At 36.2% G+C, this 19699-nt stretch overlaps 1 long non-coding RNA gene across 1 annotated transcript in view; it reads left to right on the forward strand.

The window, feature by feature from the left end:
* Window positions 1-338: 338 nt before the first annotated feature.
* Window positions 339-19699, forward strand: part of LOC129137349 (uncharacterized) — a 240257-nt gene continuing 220896 nt past the window's right edge. The window contains exon 1 of the long non-coding RNA XR_008539815.1: window positions 339-856. This is a non-coding gene — a long non-coding RNA (uncharacterized LOC129137349). The remainder of the gene's footprint in view (window positions 857-19699) is intronic.

Genomic DNA, 19699 nt, shown 5'->3' on the forward strand with positions numbered 1-19699 from the left:
GCACACCGATTGGTGCATTTACAATCGTTTAGCCAGACATTAAAGTTCTCCAAGTCCCCACCAGATTAGCTAGATACAGAGTGCTGATTAGTGCGTATACAATCCTCCAGCTAGACCCAAAAGTTCTCCAAGTCCCCACCCGCCTCAGGAGCCCGGCTGGCTTTGCCTAGTGGATCCCATGCTGGGGCTGCGGGTGGAGCTGCCCCTCCGGCACAGCGCCCGGCACTCCTCAGCCCTTGGGCGGTCGATGGGACCCGGCGCCGCGGAGCAGGGGGCGGCGCCCGTTGGGGAGGCTCAGGCGTGCGGGAGCCGATGGGGGAGGGGCGGGGAGGGGGGAAGGGGGAGCGCGGGGGTGGTGGCTTGAGCATGGCGGGCTGCAGGTCCCGAGCCCTGCCCCACAGGTAGGCGGCGGAGGCCCCGCGAGAATTCCAGCGTATTGTGGGCGGGCCCGCACTGCGGGAGAGACCCGGCGCACTCTCCGCAGCTGCTGGCCCGAGTGCTGAGCCCCTCACTGCTGGGGCCGGCGGCGCTGCCGGCCGCTCGGAGTGCGGGCCTGCTGAGCCCGCGCCCACCCAGAACTCGCTGGCCCGCGAGTGCAGCGCGCAGCCCCTGCTCCCGCCCGCGCGTCTCCCTCCACATCTCCGGGCAAGCAAAGGGAGCCGGCTCCAGCCTCGGCCAGCCCAGAGAGTGCCTCCCACAGTGCAGAGGCGGGCTGAAGGGCTGGCTTCTCAAGCGTGGCCAGAGTGGACGCCGAGGCCGAGGAGGCACCCACAGTGAGCAAGGGCTGACAGCACGTTGTCACCTCAGTACCACAGAAATTGAAAACAGACAGGAGACTACTGTATATCAGTTCAAGGTCAGTGTAATTACATTACAGTAACAAAATATTCTCGTTTATTTTCTCTAATCCCTTACATAATTGATTCATTGGTATCATTGATTTTATTTTTACATAAGAAAATATATGCGTAAGCTTGTATACACATACATAATTGAACACATTGTTCCTACTATAATTTGAATATGATCTGGTAGATAAACTAAGAAAAAATATGTAAGATTTTATTTTACCTTCAGGCGTTCATTCTCTAATGCCCTTCCTTTCTTTATATAGATCTTATTTTCTCACCTATGTCATTTTTCTTCTCTCTGAAAAATTCCTTTCAACATTTCTAGCAAGACACATTTACCAGTAACAGATTCCCTCATATTTTTGTTTTTATGAGAAAGTCTTCATTTCTCCCTTACTTGTGATGGATAGTTTTGCAGACAAAATTTTAGTCTTGTGGGGTTTATTTTTATTATTGTTGTTCTTCTTTTTCTCTATGCTTTAATTAATTCTCTCTAATCTCATTTTGTTTGCATGGTTTGGGAGGATAGGTAAGATGTAATTTTTATCTTTGTCCCTCTTCAGATAAGATTTTTTTTCCCCTCCTCTGGCTTCTTTCAAAATTTTGTTTTGTTTTTCATTAATATGATATGACTACTTGTAGGTTGTTTGTTTTGCATTTATCTCATTTGGTGTTCTCTGAGATTTCTGAATGTGTGGTAGTTGACATTAATTTGGGGAAATTCATATTTACTTCAAATATTGCTTCCATTTATCTCTTCCTGTCTTCCTCTTCTGGTATTCCAATTATGTGTTAGGGTTTTCACAGCTACACTTTTTGTAGTTGACCCACAGTTCTTGGATATACTGTTCTGCATTTTCCAGTCTTTTTTTTTTAATCTTTGTTTTTCAATTTTGGATATTTCTATTGTCATATTCTGAATCTCAGAGATTTTTTTCATCAGCCATACGCTGTCTTCTAATTAGCTCATCAAAGGCATTCTTTGTTTCTATTACAATATTTTTGGTCCCTAGCATCTCTTTTATTTCATCTCCCTGCATACATTTTCCACCTGTTTTTTCATGTTGTCTACTTTTTCCATTCGAGCATTTAGCATTTTAATTACAGTTGTTTTAAATTTCTGGCCTAATAATTCCAACATCATGGCCATTTCTTATTCTGGCTTTGATTCTTGTTCAGTTTTTTCAAACTGTGTTTTTTTGCCTTTTATTAAGCCTTGTAATTTTTTCTTAAAATCTGAACATAATAGACTACATGAAAGAAATTTGAAAATAACCCTTTAATAATGTGGCATAAGGTATGGAAAGAGAAAAAGTGTTCTATATCCCTATAATTAGGTCTGAACTTTTCAGTGAGCCAATGTCCCTGGATTGTGAATGTTAATAGTGCTCCTCAGTCACCACCTCCCTTTAGATGGGACAGAATGGCTAAAAGGGGCTGGAGTTGGGTATTATATTTACGACACATGGAGGGCTAGAGCCTGCTGTAGCTGGCTATTTCCCTTCACTCAGGTAGGTTAGGCTCTGATAAAACCCTAGCAGGTTGGACTCTGGAAAATAATTTCTCCTGAGGCCAGAGCTTATAAAAAGAACAGAATGCTCAGAAATATTTCAACATGATTAACTTCCCTTTCTCCTGTTGAAAACATGACTTTTTTTTCATATTCATTGTGAGGACTTAGTAGAGCTCCCGCAGGTAAAAACTTAAGAAAGTGTGGGACCTCTCTGTGACTAGGGCTCCTTGGAGGTTTAACTCACATTTGTCGACATCGATCCCCTAGAAATTTGTTCATTACAGTTAGACATTCCCAGCTGTTTCCCATGGAACTTTCTGCTCATGGATTTCTGCTTCAGTAAGTTATGATTGTCTGTATCGGCACATACCTCTATCTAACAGTGGTTTGTCTTATGTCCTTACTTCTCTAATGGATGTAAGGAAAGTTGCTACTTTTAAAAAAATTGTTCAGCATTTTCCTTGTTGGTAGGTTGGAGTGGTGACTTCTAAGTGCCTTTCCAGACCAGAAACTGGAAGCCCAATTATTAGAACAAACATTTCAATAAACTGGATACCAGGCAATAAAGGACTGTAATCCCTGAGAGACAAGAAACAATCAAATTGTGCTCTATGATTGCCCCAGCTTGCTGTTTTAAGAGAGTTTACAGGCACTAGCAAAGAGGAGAAACCCGTGCAGATCTCAGTGGACTCCCTGAGGTGAGGACACAGCTGAGAATTCAGAGTGATCAGAGTAGCTAGAGTTTTCAGGACTAGTAGGTAGGCTGTGCACACATATACAGAGAGAGAACTCTTTAAGAACTGCAGAGGAGTGTTAGGAAGTATTCAGCTGAGTTCAAGGGAATGCATATGAGGCAACTACCTAAGGCTAAGAAAGAATCACCACCTGAAAGGATTAGAGGCAAAAATGCCAGGTACTCCAACAGGACCAAGATTAGTTCCTGTTTCCACCAGCTAAATTCGACAAACTCATGATTCGTATGTCACTAGATAGAGTATGAAAAGGATCTTGCCTAATTAGTGTGAAATAATTCATCCTAGACTAAATGCTGTATTGGTTCTGGCTAACATATCTTAAAAGCAGACACAAAGATATCAAGCTGTTTCCAAGTGACTTAACTGAATCCCCGAAGCTTAGAATATTTATTGTAATAAAAAATATTCAGCACTCAACAAGGCAAAACGTATAGTGCCTGGCATCCTTTCAAAAATTATCAGGCTTGAAAGAAGTAGTAAAATATGACTAATTATGAGGGGAAAATGTCAATTAATCAAAATCAACCAGAGCTCTCAAAATGTTAGAATTAACAGACCAAAACATTAATATAGTTATTCCAACTGCATCCCATATGCTCAAAAAGTTAAGTAGAGATATGGGATATATAGATAGATAATAGCCACCTAGCTAGATACATAGCTACATAGCAAGCTACACAGATATAGATATGCCAACTTAAAGTTCTAGATAAGAGACCCACAATGTCTGTGAGGAAATACTCATTGGGTGGGAAGAAATGATGATTAGACATTGCAAAAGAAAAGCTTAGTGCATTTGAAAACATATTAATGAAAAGAATATTAAATTAAAACACAAAGTAAAAGAAAATTTTAAAAGTGGAAGACAGAAAAATGTTTGAAGAAATAATGGTAATTTTTAAAATTTGAAACTATAAAGTCATAGATCATAGAAGCTTAAAGAACATGAAGCATAATAAACATGAAAAAATTATATAGGACTGTCATAATCAAAATATTCAAAAGCAATAAAGAAGAGAAAAGCTTAATGTGAGCCAGAGAAAAAAAAGACGTTATATGCAAAAGAGCAAAGATGAGGAAAACAGATTTCTTTTTAGAAACAAAGACAAGTGAAAAGATAGTGTAACATCTTTAAAGTACTGAAGTCTTTGCTTTTAAAATCAGGAACAAGACAAGGATGTCTGCTCTCATCACTTCTATTCAATTTGTACTAGATGTTCTAACTTGAACAATGAGGTACAAAAAAGAAGTAAAAAAGATATCTAAATGGGAAAGAGTGAATAAACTGTCTCAATTTTCAGACCTCATGATTATGTATGCAGAGAATTCAGTTAGATCTACCAAAAAGCTACTACAGCAAATGAGTGAGTACAGCAAAGTTTCAAGATACAAGATGCATAAGTGAAATCAGTTGCATTTCTACCTATTAATAATGAATATTGCAAATTAAATTTATAAATACCATTCAAAAAGGCATACAAATATATAAGGTTGATTTTGACAAAAGATTTGAAAGTTCTTTATATATGTACACCAAAAATCTATGCAATATTGCTGAGAGAAATTAAAGACCTAAAATTATATATAAATATATATCATATGCATATACACACACACATACATGCACAGTATACATTTATATAGTATTCTTAAGCTGGAAGACTTAATAGTGTCGAGATATACTTCTAAAATTAATCTACAAATTAAATAAAATTCTAATAAAAATCCAAACAGTCATTTTTTTGTAGACATCAATAAACTGATTATAAAATTAATATGGAAATTTGATGGACCTAGAATAGCCAAAACATTTTTGAAAAAAAAATCAAAGTTGTAGAGTTAATACTACCTGATTTCACATGTCGTTATAAGGCAACAATACTAAGAAAATGTGGTATTGTAGCAAATATAGATAAAAGATCAATGGAACGCAATGGAGACCCTCAAATAATATTATGCATACATATGAAGAACTAATTTTTTTGATATAAGTGTAAAGGCAATTCAGTAGAGAAAGGATTGCTTTTGTAACAATTTGTCCTGTAAAATGGGGAATTATATATATAGACATTCCAAAAGAAAAGACTAGTGCACTTGAAGACATATTAATAAAGGCAATTTGAAATTAAAACACAAAGTAAAAGGAAATTTAAAAAGTAGAAGAGACAGAAAGATATTTGAAGAAATAATTTTTTTATTTGAAGCAAAATATAAAGCAGTAGATTATTGAGGCTTAAAGAATATGAAGCACAATAAACATTCAAAAAATTATATAAGATTGTCATAATCAAAATATTCAAAAGTAGCAAGATATATAGGTGACTTTATTAAATTCTTTGGATTCTGTACAATTAACTCAAAATGGATTGTAGACTTAAACATAAAACCTAAAACAACTATAAAATTTCTGTTAGAAAGTATAGGTGAAAAATCATGACCTTGAGGTAGACAGTGATTTCTTAGACATAAAACTACAAAAATAGTCCATGCACATGTATACCTATGTAACAAACCTGCATGTTCTGAGCATGTATCCCAGAACTTAAAGTAAAAAAAAAAAAATAGTCCATGAAAGGACAAATTGATAAAATGGACTCCATCAATATTAACAGCTTATCATCATTGAAAGACCCAGGTGAGACAAGAAAAGGCAAGCCATAGACTGAATGAAAATTTTGCAAAAATAATTATCTGGTAAAGGACTTATTTCCAGAATATGTATAGTACATTTAAAAACTCCATAAGAAAAACAACTCAATTAAAAATGGACAAAGTATAGGAACAGACACTTTACCAAAGAAAATACATGGATAGGACATAAGCACATGAAAAGATGCTTAGCATCACTGATCTTTAGGGAAATACAATTTGAAATCATAATGACATAGCACTGCACACCTATCAGAATATCCAGAAAATAAAAACTGACCATATCAAGTTTTGGTGAGGATGTAGAGAAACTGAAATTCTGGTACACTACTGGAAGGAATGTAAAGTGGAAGAATCAATTTAGAAAATATATCAGCAGTTTTTTAAAAAGTTATACATACACCTACCAGATAATCCATCTATTTCACTCCTAGATACAGTTTACCCTTGAACAATGCTGGGCTAAATGGTGCCAACACCCTAAGCAGTTGAAAATTCATATATAATCTTTGACTCCCCCCAGAAACTTAACTATTAAAAGCCTACTGATAACTGAAAGCCTTATCAATAAGATAAGTGGTAAATTAACACATATTTTGTAAGTTATATATATGGTATACCATATATATATATGGTATACCATATATATATATGGTGTATATATATGGTGTATATATATGATATATATACACCATATATATACCATATAATACTATATATATACTATATATATGGTACAGTATATATGTACATATGTGTGTATATATACCATATATACCATATATATGGTATATATACACCATATATATACCATATATATGTGGTATACCACATATATATATATACTGTACTCTTACAATAAACTAAGGTAGAGAAAAGAGCATGTTATTAAGGAAATAATAAGGAAGAGAAAATCTATTTCCTATTCATCAGGTACAAGTTGTAAAGGTCTTCATCTTTGTCATCTTCACTTTGACTAGGCTGAGTAGGCTGAAAAAGAGGAGAGAGGGAAAGGAGGAAGAGAAGGGATTAGTCTTGCTGTCTCAGAGCTAGCAGAGGCAGAAGAAAATCAATGTATAAGTAAACCTGCACCTTTCAAACTCATGCTGTTCAAGGGTCAACTGTATTTACCTAAGAGAAACCAAGGCACATGTTTATGCAAAGAATTGCATAAGAATGATTGTAGTGGCTTTATTTGTAAAAGCCCCAAAGTGGAAGCAATATCAACAGGTGAATGGACAACCTCTGGTGGATCTGTGCAATGAGACACTATTCAGCAATACAAATGGACAGACTATTGATATATACTGCAAGACAAATTCATCCAGAATAATTATGCCAAGTGAAAGAAGCCAGACCAGTAAAAGTACATACATGATTGTTCTATTTATATTAAATTATAGAAAGTGAAAACTAATCCTTTGTGATAGAAAACAAGTAAGTGGGAAGGATGAAGAGGAGGAATTAGTGAGCTGAGCTTAAAGTGGATTACAAAGAGGCACCATCAAACTTTTGGAGTAATCAAAATGTTCATTATCTGAATTTGGTGATGGTTTCATGGGTATATACATAAGGCAAACTTATTAAATGCCTTAAATGTGTGCAGGCTGGAAATGCAGCACCCTGGAAATCTGGAAGAATTGATGTTGCAGATTTGTTTTCACGTATCAGTTGTATCATAATAACAATGTTAAAATATTTAAAAAGAGATGAGCATGTAAGCCGTTTATAACAATAAATTTGAAAATATGAATTAAAAATTTTCTATAAAAAAGATAATTTTAGTTACAGTGAAAATAACTGAGTTGTCAGTTTCTAACATGCACACACACGTAAACTTTTATACAGATTTATGATAGGAAAGACAAACACTGTTTAATTGCTATTTTCTCTTTTTATAGATCAAGGAAACAGGGCAGAAGAAATAATATAGTGACGCAAATAGAGAAGTTAAAAATAATAAATAAATATATAAACAGCTTATTTTTTGTGATTTTTCCCATCTTGATCATAGTCCTAGGGAGAGTGGATTGGCCTTCCTCTTTTGATTCATTATTTATTTGAGCATTTTATAATAGGTTTCTTCTTTTCCTTTATTCTTTTTCAGATTATTTTCTATGTCTGTTACATAGAAACATTTTTTAAGAAACATTTTTTAAGCTAACTGCACCAGGGGAAAAAAAAAAACAATAATAACAGCAACAACAACAACGCTTTCCTGAGATGTTTACTTGGGGTCTTTCAGCTCTGGTTCATCAATAAATGGAAGCACTTTTCTAAGGCAGAAAATAGAATAATAGGAAAAATGTTTCTGAATCGATGAGAATATGAAAGGAAACATATTTAAAATTCAGTTTGAAAAGTGTAAGTTGGAAAAACCAGATTTGTGTTTTTCTTATGCTAATCGGCATCTCTGTTTTGATATTTACCTGTATGTTAAACATAAGTATCTAGAATCTTGAACTTATCTTTTTCTCAACCTTCTCTATTAATAATACCTTATCTACTTAAGCAACCAATGACAAAATATTTAGATCATCATTTCTCTCCCTATGTACTCACCTAGAAATAATTGATCCTGTCTTCAAAGTACTTGTAATAAATGTATTAAAGAGGTAAACTTGTGGAAAGTGATCAAAATATAACTTTAATTTTGTATTGTACTACTCTTTAAAATGTATTCGTTACTGAAAAAAATCCCCTCTGTTATTGCATAAAATCTCTATGGCAGATTCCGTAATTTCTCTGCTTACTTTAGATAATAAAATATCTTATGTTCAATTTTTGCCGTAAACACCTTCATTGAGAAGTCATCAAATCCTACATTGATTAACATTTTAATATTCTATTAAGATCAAGGTTTCTCCCACCTCTATGACTAGGACTGGCTTTGAATTTGGCACCTTCTTCTAGACAAAAGAGTGTAGCCAAGTAGTTCTCTCTCATTCATTTCTTCTCTCAGTAGCTCATGGCTGTCAGTGACCTCTTAAGTACTGACACATGCAAGAAAAAAAAGAAGAGAAAAACAACGGCTTTACTGACAAGATACTGTTTATATTACTCAGTGTTCTCCAGAGAAAGAGGACCTCTAAGATAGATAGATAGATAGATATACACACATACACGTATGTGTGTGTATGTAGATATATGTTGTATATATGTGTATATGTCCATAAATATATATGTGTGTGTCCACACATGCACACATGCATATATACAGTTGACAACACGGGTTTGAACTGTGTTAGTCTACTCATACGTGGATTTTCCTCCACCTCAGACAACCTTGAGATAACAAGACCCCTCCTCTTCCTACTCCTCGGCCTCCTCAAATATGACAATGAGGATAGAAACATTTATGATTTATCTGCTTTCACTTAATGAATAGTAAATATATTTTCTCTTTCTTATAATTTTCTTTTCTCTAGCTTAGTTTATTGTTAGAATGCCATATACAATACGTATAACATACAAAATATGTGTTAATATACTATTTGTGTTTTCAATAAGGCTTTGGGTCATCAGTAGGCTATCAGTAGTTGAGTTTAGGGGCATTCAAAAGTTATACACAGATTGTTTGACTGCATGGGCATCACCACCTCCAACGTGTGCATTGTTCAAGGGTCAACTGTATATACATATAAGGAATTGGCTTACATGACTGTGGAGACTGGGAAGTCCAAAATCTGCAGCGTAGTTTATCAGGCTATAAATCCAGAAGACTTGATGTTGCAGATTTGTTTTGAAGGTAGTCTCTGGAAAATTTCCTTTTGCTCAGAAAGGCCAGTCTTTTTGTTCTATTCAGGCCTTCAACTTACTAAATAATGCCCATGCACATTATGGAGGGGAATCTGCTTCGATGTGCATTAATTTAAATGTTAATCTCATCAAAAAAACCACCAAAGTTGACACATAAAATTAACCATCACACCATTATAAAGGGACGTTACTCCCATTGAGCTTAGCAGATACTTAAAACTGATGTCTTATTTAATGACTTCTGTGGAGCCTTCCTGTGATAACTGATGTACTGTGTCCCTTTGTCTACATCTACTCATTCAGTCCCTAGATGTCTACAGATCCTCTTTGTTCTTTCTTGGCTGTATTCCATTGTCCTTCCCACATGTGCAATGGGGCAGGAGTCAAGCAGTACTAGGGTACCTACCTTGTGACTCATTTCTGCACCCCCCCAAAAGTCAAATATCCTGATATCCTGTGTCCTTGTCTCATATATTCAAAAACACTTGTAATCTAATAATTAAGTGAAGTTTCTAATAAAAGATGTTCATTTAAAAAGTATAAAAGAAGCAAGGAAGGTACAATGACAAGTAAAAGAAAGGAACAAAAACAGAAGTATGAGCTGAGTTCTGGCTTCAAGGTATCTAGAATACATTATTTAGAAAGAAATAGATGGATAATAATCATATGTTATTAGTGTAAATAACTTTGCAAGACCATCACCAAATAAGTTATTGCATACTCTCTGTGTACAAGAATATGAACAATTTTCCACCCAGCCGGCAAAAACAATATTAGAGAATAAATAGCTTAACTTTTAAGAAATGTTACAATTACTCAATTGTAGTGTAGTAAAATAAATGTGCTGTTTTAGTTCTAACATAAGCATCAGGGCTATCCTGAAATTACAGCAAGATCAAAAACATAAATCTGCATAATGTTCCTAGTGTCTAGTCGTGTGAATTTACTACAGTGTTACTAGCAGAATTGGAAAAAATAAAATCAAGTATCAGAAACCTATTTAAACTCCCATCCCTGTCACATTTTGGAGCAAGAAAAAAAAAGGTATCAATCAGTATCTGTATGTCAGATGACTTTTATACTTTGCAGTCTTATGGAATAGTATGGTTTTTTTCCACTATGTTTTATAAGGTGATTTCCCTGAATGATACAACGTAATGTTTTCAATCTAAAATGAAAATCTTGAATCAAAGGCTGCAAGAAACACACACACACGTGCACACACACACACGTGCACACACTTCTCAAATGACAACATTGGATATAGGACAAAATGATGTTCATTTATTGATATAAAACAATATTTTTTGTAATTTTTAATTTTGGTGGGTACATATTAAGTGCATATATTTGTAGGTACATGAAATATTTTGACACAGGCATACAATGTGAAATAATCACACCAAGGTAAATAAGGAATCCATTCCCTCAGGCATTTATCCTTTGTGTTACAAACAATCCAATTATATTCTTTCAGTTGTTTTTAAATGCACAGTTAAATTGTTACTATTGTCACCCTGCTATACTGTCAAATACTGAACTTTATTTATTATTTGTAACTATTTTTGTCCCCATTAACCATTCCCACTTTCCCACTATCCCTCCATTACCCTTCTCAGCCTCTGGTAACTATCATTCTACTCTCTATCTCCATTAATTCATTTAATTTTTAGCTCCCACAAGTAAATGAGAATATGCAAAATTTGTCCTTTTGTGCATGACTTACTTCATTTGATATAATGACCTCCTGTTCCATCCATGTTGTTGCAAATGTTAGGATCTCATTCCTTTTTTATTATTATTATTTTTATTATACTTTAAGTTCTAGGGTACATATGTTATATATGTATACATATGCCATGTTGGTGTGCTGCACCCATTAACTCGTCATTTACATTAGGTATATCTCCTAATGCTATCCCTACACCCTCTCCCCACCCCACAACAGGCCCTGGTATGTGATGTTCCCCTTCCTGTGTCCATGTGTTCTCATTGTTCAATTCCCACCTATGAGTGAGAACATGTGGTGTTTGGTTTTTTGTCCTTGCAATAGTTTGCTGAGAATGATGGTTTCCAGCTTCATCCATGTCCCTACAGAGGACGTGAATGCATCGTTTTTTATGGCTGCATAGTATTCCATGGTGTATATGTGCCACATTTTCTTAATCCAGTCTATCATTGTTGGACATTTGGGTTGGTTCCAAGTCTTTGCTATTGTGAATGGTACCGCAGTAAACATACATGTGCATATAGCTGAATAGTACTTCGTTGCATATATGTGCCACAGTTTCTTTATCCATTCCTCTGTTGGACACTTAGGTTGCTTTCAAATCTTGACTATTGTAACTCGTGCTGCAATAATCATGGGAGTCAAGATATCTCTTTGAAAACTGATTTCCTTTCTTTTGGATATATACCCAGCAGTGGGATTACTGGATCATATGGCAGGTCTGTTTTTAGTATTTGAGGAAACTCCAAACTATTCTTCATAGTGGTTATACTAATTGACATTTCTGTCAACAGCGTGCAAGGGTTCCTTTTTCTCCAGATCCTTGCTAGCATTGGTTATATAGTCTTTTAGTTAAAAGCCATTGTATCTGGGGTGACATGATAGATACCTCATGTTGTGATTTGTATTTCTCTGATGGCCAGTGATGTTGAGCACCTTTCCATATACCTACTTGCAACTTGTAGTCTTCCTTTGGGAAATATATATTTAGGTCTTTAGCCCACTTTTTAATTAGATTATTAGATTTAGTCCTATGGAGTGGTTTAAGCTCCTTATATATTATGATTATTAATCTCTTGTGAGATGGATAGTTTGCAAATATTTTCTCCCATTCTATGGATTGTCTCTTCACATTGTTGATTGTTTTCTTTGCTGTGAAGAAGCTTGTTAACTTATGTGATCCCATTTGTTCATTTTTGTTTTGGGCACCTGTGTTATGGGGTATTATTCAATAAATCTTTGCCTGGTTTAATGTCCTAGGATGTTCCTCCAATGTTTTCTTTTAGTAGTTTCATTGTTTGAGGTCTTAGGTTTAAGTCTTTAATCCATTTTGATTTCATTTTTGTATAGATGAGAGATAGGGGTCTAGTTTTATTCTTTTGTATATGAATATCCAGTTTATTTTCAGCACCAGTTGTTGAAGAGGCTGACCTTTCCTCAATGTATGTTCGTGGCATCTTTGTCAAAAATCAGTTTATTGTACATACATGGATTTGTTTCTGGGTACTCTAATCTGTTCCATTGGTCTATGTATCTGTTTTTATGCCACTAACATACTGTTCAGTTTACTATAGCTCTGTAATACAATTTGAAGTCAGATAATGTGATTTCTCCAGTTTTGTTCTTTTTGCTCAGGATAGCTTTGGCTATTGTGGGTCGTTTGTGGGTCCATACAAATTTTAGGATTGTTTTTTCTATTTCTGAATAGAAATACTATTGGTATTTTGATATGGATTGCATTGAATCTGTTGAATGCTTTGGATAATATAGACATTTTAACAATATTAATTATTTCCATCTGTGAACATGGAATATCTTCCCATTTTTTCTGTCGTCTTCTGTTTCTTTCAATTTTTTATAGTTTTCATTGTAGAGATCTTTCCATTTTTTGCTTAATTTCTATGCATTTCATTTTATTTGTAGCCATTATAAATGGGATTACTTTTTTCATTGCTTTTTCGGATTGTTTCCTGCTGGCATATAGAAATGCTACTTTTTTTTTTTTAAACTTAGTATCCTACAAATTTCCTATATTTGTTTATCACCTTTAATAGTTTTTTGGTGAATCTTTAGGTTTTTCCAAATATAAGATGATGTTATCTGGGAGCTAGGGCCTAGAATGGGTGCCTCAGGACCCAGCCTGATGCCCTATCCTATTGTGGATGAGCTGGCATCCAATTTCGAGACAAAGTCCTCTTTACTCTTCCCTCTCCTCTCCTCCATTTGAAAGAAGGAGTCTCTTTTGAAACTCTGAGCTGTGCGAAAGGAGTGGCACAAGCACTCTCTTGGCCATCGTGGCTAGTGTTTCACTAGGTCATATGCTCCCCATGTCCACTGGCTTCCAGAACAACATAGCACTAGGAGTTGCCTAGGAGTTACAGTCCTTGTGGCCTAGACTGCCTTTCAAGTTTATTTATGAGCCCGGAGCCCTTTAGCCCACAGTGTCAAGGTTTGTCAAAACTCAACTTCTAATTGCTGGGATATACAATGGCTAAGGTTGATCTAAATGCTCTCTTCATGGGCACTGGCTGAGTTCTGCCTGTTGTTTCTTTCCATTGTAACAGGTCAGCACTGAGTTTCAATGCGAAGTCCCACAATCTCTGCACTCTCCCTCCCCCATGCCAACAGATTCTCCCTGTCACGTGGCCACTGCTGGGGAATGGAGGAGGGGTGACATTGGCAATTCAAGACCGTCTTTCCTACTCTCTTTAGTGTTTCTTTCAATGATATGAAGTTAAAGCCAGGTACTGTGATCACTCATCTGATTTTTCATTTTTGGAAATGTGCTTTCTTGTGTAGATAGTGTGTTCCTGCAGGGAGGATGATCAGTGGAAACTTCTATTCAGCCATTTTGCTCTTCCTCCTCCAACGACATTTTAATTTGATGTTTTTGAACTGTGCATTCGAGCAGTGACTATTACCTAGTGTCAATAAGCTAAATGTTTTACATACGTCATATCATTTAATTCTTGTAAGCACCCAGTGAGGTAGGTGCAAAGATTGGACTCCATAGGAAGCAGACTGTGAGATGGAGATTAGCTTGCAGAATGCTATTAAAGAAACCTTAAGGTTAAAACCCCTAGGAAGGAGATGAAGAAGATGGTATTGGCAGAGAGATAAGTTGAGGTGTGATACAGGCCTAACCTACAACAGCAGAACTAGAACTACAGCCAACCTTACCAAGGGCTCTAGAGTTATAATGACTTTTCATATTTTTCCTTATTCAGGCTAACATTGGCAAGTCTTTATATCATGTGTCAGTTATTGGGTGGGAGTCAGCTCTGAAAGGGTTATGAACTTGCCAAGACCTTTGATTCTCAATGGCTGAGGCAATCCCTGAAGCTACTGATGGTTGATAGCCATCAGCAGACAGCAGCCCCAGCAGTAGGAACAAAAGTTTTCAATTGGTTGAGGTCTTCATGGTAAAACAGGGTAAACTCAGAGTACAATCACAGTCCTCCCTTTGGTCATTTGAAACTACTTTTTAATATAAATTCTAGGATCAGGACTTCTAGAAGTCTGGTGGACCTATGTTACTAGGGTAAACTTAGAAGAGAAAGGTTTTTGGATTGACCAGAATTACTGAGTGTGATCTTTGAGCCACAGATAATTATTGCCATCTCTCTTCCCCACTATTGATATGAGATTTTCTTCACCCTTCTCTAGCACCTCTTCTCTGCTCAGTGGCTTGATCCAGTGGCATGGCCACACCTTTATCAATCATCAAAGTCAGGGATTCTTGCCTTTGTTTATTTCTATCAAAATTAAGTAAGGGACTATCAAAACACACCCAATTGGATTACCTGGCTGTCAAACATATTCCTCTCTTCTTCCATTTGTAACATCAGCCCTACCCCCTCCTGATAATGGGAGTTAAATGCAATTCCCCAAGTGGTAAGTTCCATTCTTGCTGGCTAGTTCCTTAGAACAAGGAACTATTAGTTTTCTAGAGATGCAGCAACAAAGTAGCACAAAATGGGTGTTTGAAATAATGGAAATTTATTGTCTAAATTCCAGAAGTTAGAATTTCAGATCAAGGTGCTAGCAGTATTAGCTTATTCTAAAACTAGTGGTGAAGAATTTGTTCTATGCCTTTCCCTTACCTTCTCGTGGTTTATTGGTCATCCTTGACATTCCATGGCTTGTAGATGCATCACCCAGATCTTTGTCTTCATTTTCAAATGTACCTTCTGTTTGCATATATGTGTCCAAATTTCCCCTGTTTAGAAGGACACTGGTTGTATTGGATTAGGGCCCACCCCAGTGATCTCATATTAACTTGATTTTCTCTGGAAAAACAAAACCAAACCTATCTCCAAGTAAAGTCACATTCTAAGATACCAGGGGTTAGGAGCTCAACATACTAATTTGAGAAGGGACTTAAACACATAATAGAGTCCAAAGTGCTCAGGGAGTATTCCTATGAGGCTCTCTATCTTGTGGTATTATCTCAATGGGAACTCCAAAACGGCAGAACGTAGATTTTAAGAGACAGAAAATACGTATTCCACAAATGGGTCACTGGAAATGATAATAAATAGGGTCACTTGCTTCAATCCCTCAGTTTCAGGACCCATGCATTTTTCTTAATATTGACAGAACATCATATAAAGGGATTTGCTTCATAGTTTATATTGCATCCTGGAGAATGATTGTATTCTCTTGAAGTACTGCCTCTAAGCTCTCTATCTGTACTTTACAGCCCATTCTAAGGCTGGCTGCTTATGGATGGTGAGGCATGTGATTCAGTGAACCCTAGGCAGAATTTCTCACTCTCATACCATTTTTTTTCTGTTAAGTGATTCCCCTGTTACGTGGCTTCCCTGTCAAGTCACATTCTGTGCTGTGAATCAAGCACTCTGTAATACATGCATATTGGTGCTTTCTGAGGTTCTTTAGGAAGGAAAGAAAAACTAATACCTAGACAATGAGTCTATTCCTGTAAATAGAAGGTAAAAACATAACAAAACATTGTCAACCACAAAAATAGAAAACAGCAACAAAACTGACTCTCCCAGGTAGAATAAATTCAGTGTACTAAACTAGTTGACAGTGGCTGAGTGAGGGGTGGTGCAATATTAAAGACTCCATGCTGTCCTTTGGGTTCACAGTTTGGATATTAGGTGGCAGCAGTAGGTAGATTATCCCTGGCATTGGATCCTCCGTTACTTCCACTTTGGCTGTGATGTTTATGAATTAATTGTGCCAGTTTAGGGTTGGATTACATAAGACCCTGGCTAATTTCAGTAGGCTGAGTCATTTATATTTGGTTGTTTAATTTTTTTTCCATGGCATGTGCTCTCTGAAGGTGATTAACATGTAATGTGAAGTTCTTCATAATTTGTGCCCACTAATTTACCCATTCACAAGTTGCTACTCTAGTTCTCTGTGTTCCAAATTTCCAATATTATTCTTCAAGGAACCTGACCAAACAACTAAGCCTTTTGCCGTTGCCCATGAGTTCATATATTTCTTGAACTCGAGTTCATTCTCGTTAAAGGTAAAGAAGGTAACCCAAGTGCCCTTAGAGAAAATTGTTTCTTGTCACTGGTGCATCTGCCTTCCGTTTATGGCTTCTATCCATGTACCAGGCTGACCAGTTAATTCATTAACAAAGGTTGGAGTTCTTTTTCTTATCAACTAGTCATAATGAATCCACATGCACCCATAAGTTTGAGCTGAAAGAGAGAGGTACTGACACTATAGCAGTAGATGACCTAGGAGTTTGAATTACCTGATTGTTCAGCTTTCTTGTTCCCCTAGCCCTACTTGTACTTGATTCATCTTTCAATGAGTTGTTGCTGGGTCCACCCAACCTCATGATCTGACATTTGATAGAACCCAGCTAATGAAAGGCAATTTTAGCTTCATGGTTACTTGACATTCCGTGGTTGGGTATTCCATCTCTACCAGGACTGCTGAGAGTTATTTGTTAAAATGTGTTTAAATCTCAGATAGAGATGGCATCATTTTAATAGAAACCCCTAAGGTTCTCTGTTGTGATTGTCTTACTGGGGCTTACTATAAACTACATACCACATATTTTCCCACCACTGATACCTAATACTGTAGAGTTTGATGGATTATCTAGTCAATGTGGCAGGATGACTTGTTCCAAAGACTAGATGGTTTGATCTTTTTCCTGCTCTTGTCTCCATTCCAAACATTTAGAACGTCCCACTCTCTTTATAGTTAATTCAAGTAGATTGTCCTGGTTCATTTGGGGAAGTACTGTGGGGATCAATATTGTGTAACTTATTAACATTCTGTAGATCAGCTCCACCCTTCCATGGCCAACTGGATCTTACCATGTATTATTATAATTGGTCTCACCTAAATTCTGAAGCTGCCTGAACTTTTTGGGGGGGATCCTATTATGCCTGATGGTATCAGAGTCCCTCATTTTATAATGGCCCTTCCTACCATGTTTTTTTTTTTTTTTTCCAAAGGTATGTTGTCTCAACTGCTAATAAGATTTGACAATGGGACGTTATTCCGCAGGGCATCTGTGCTCTACCAACAACCAGTGATACATTTCTTATTGCCAGATACATGGTAAATTATGCACCTTCTGATTTTGCCTTGTCACCTTCTGAATCAGACCATGTCTAATACCAACTGTCACAGATTTGGTTCTTTAAAAAGCAGCCTCTGAGTTAAATTTGTCATGCAATATGGTCATTAATGAGTGCTCTAAGGATCAGCACCTGTGGAAAGGAGGGGACGAGAAAACAGAAGCAAAGTCACAGGAAGTCAAGTTTCAATGCAAACACAATAATAGCTTCAGCTTACCCAACAGGAGTTCCTGAGTCATAAGAGTCTCTAGAGCTTTCCCATTTGGGCCAAGATTTGGTCTGGTGTTTATCTGCAGAGGCTGCACATTTAATCTCTGTGCAATAAGTCTCTAACATACATATAATTTCTTTAAATCATCTTAAAATGTTCTGCCTACTTTAAATTACTTATTACTATTATATTTAGGTTTAAACAATTAGTCATTCCTTGGTGATAATTATTGTGTTTAAAGAAATGTTTGTTGTTAATAAGCTTGTTTACTTTTTTTAATTACTTATTTTTTCTTTTATTTTAGGTTCAGGGGTACATGTGCAGGTTTGTTACATGAATAAATTGTATGTTGTAGGGTATTGGTGTACAGATTGTTTCCTCACCCAGGTAATAAGCACAGTACCCAACAAGTAGCTTTTTGATCCTTTACCTCTTCCCACACTCCACTCTTGAGTAGGCCATGGTGTCTACCATTCTCTTCTTTATGTCTGTGTGTGCTCAATGTTTAGCTCCTATTTAGCAGTATTTTGTTTTCTGTGCCTGCCTTAATTCACTTAGGATAATTGCCTCCAGCCCTATCCATGTTGCTGCAAAGTACATAATTTTATTCTTTTATATGACTGAATGGTATTCCATGATGTATATGTACCAAATTTTCTTTATCCCATCCACTGTTGATGAGCACCTAGGTTGAGTTTATGTCATTACTATTGTGAATGGCACTGCAATGAACATACAAGTCATGTGTCTTCTTGACAGAACAATTTATTTTCCTTTGTATATATACCCAGTAATGGATTTCTATCTCCAAACTGCTTTCCACAGTTCACAGTGGCTGAACTAATTCACATTCCCACCAACGGTGTGTAAGCATTTCCTTTTCTCTACAACCTAGCCAGCATCTGTTATTTTTTGACTTTTTAATAATAGTAATTCTTACTGGTGTGAGATGGCATTTCATCGTGGTTTTGATTTGCATTTCTGTAATCATTAGTGGTGCTGAGCATTTTTTCATATGCTTGTTGACTGTCTATGTGGTTTGTTTTTTGTTTATTTTTATTTTTTTGAGAAGTCTCTTGTTCATGTCCTTAAGAAAATTTTTAATGTGGTTGGTTGTTTCTGATTGTTAATTTAAGTTCCCTAAGGATGCTGGATATTAGACCTTTGTCAGATGCATAGTTTGCAAATATTTTTTCCTATTCTGTAGGTTGTCTGTTTACTCTATTGATAGTCTGTTTTGCTATGCAAAATCTCTTTAGTTTAATTATATTCCACTTGTCCATTTTTGTTGCAATTGCTTTTGGAGTGTTCCTCATGAAATCTTTGCCAGGGTCAATGTTCAGATAGTATTTCCTATTTTTAGGTTTTACTTTTAAGTCTTTAATTCATATTGAGTTTATATTTTTTACATGGTGAATAATAGGGGTCCTGTTTCATTCTTCTGCGTATGTCTAGCCAGTTATCTCAGCACCATTTATTAATAAGTTACTTTTTCATTGGTTGTTATTGTCAGCTTTGTTGAAAAGCAGATAGTTGTAGGTGTGTGGCATTATTTCTGGGCTATGTATTCTGTTCCATTGGTCTATGTGTCTATTTTGGTACCAGTACCATGTTGTTTTGGTTACTGTAAACTTGTAATATAGTTTGAAGTTGGGTA

Source organism: Pan troglodytes, chromosome 18, assembly GCF_028858775.2.
Source record: "Pan troglodytes isolate AG18354 chromosome 18, NHGRI_mPanTro3-v2.0_pri, whole genome shotgun sequence".
Classification (NCBI taxonomy): domain Eukaryota; kingdom Metazoa; phylum Chordata; class Mammalia; order Primates; family Hominidae; genus Pan; species Pan troglodytes.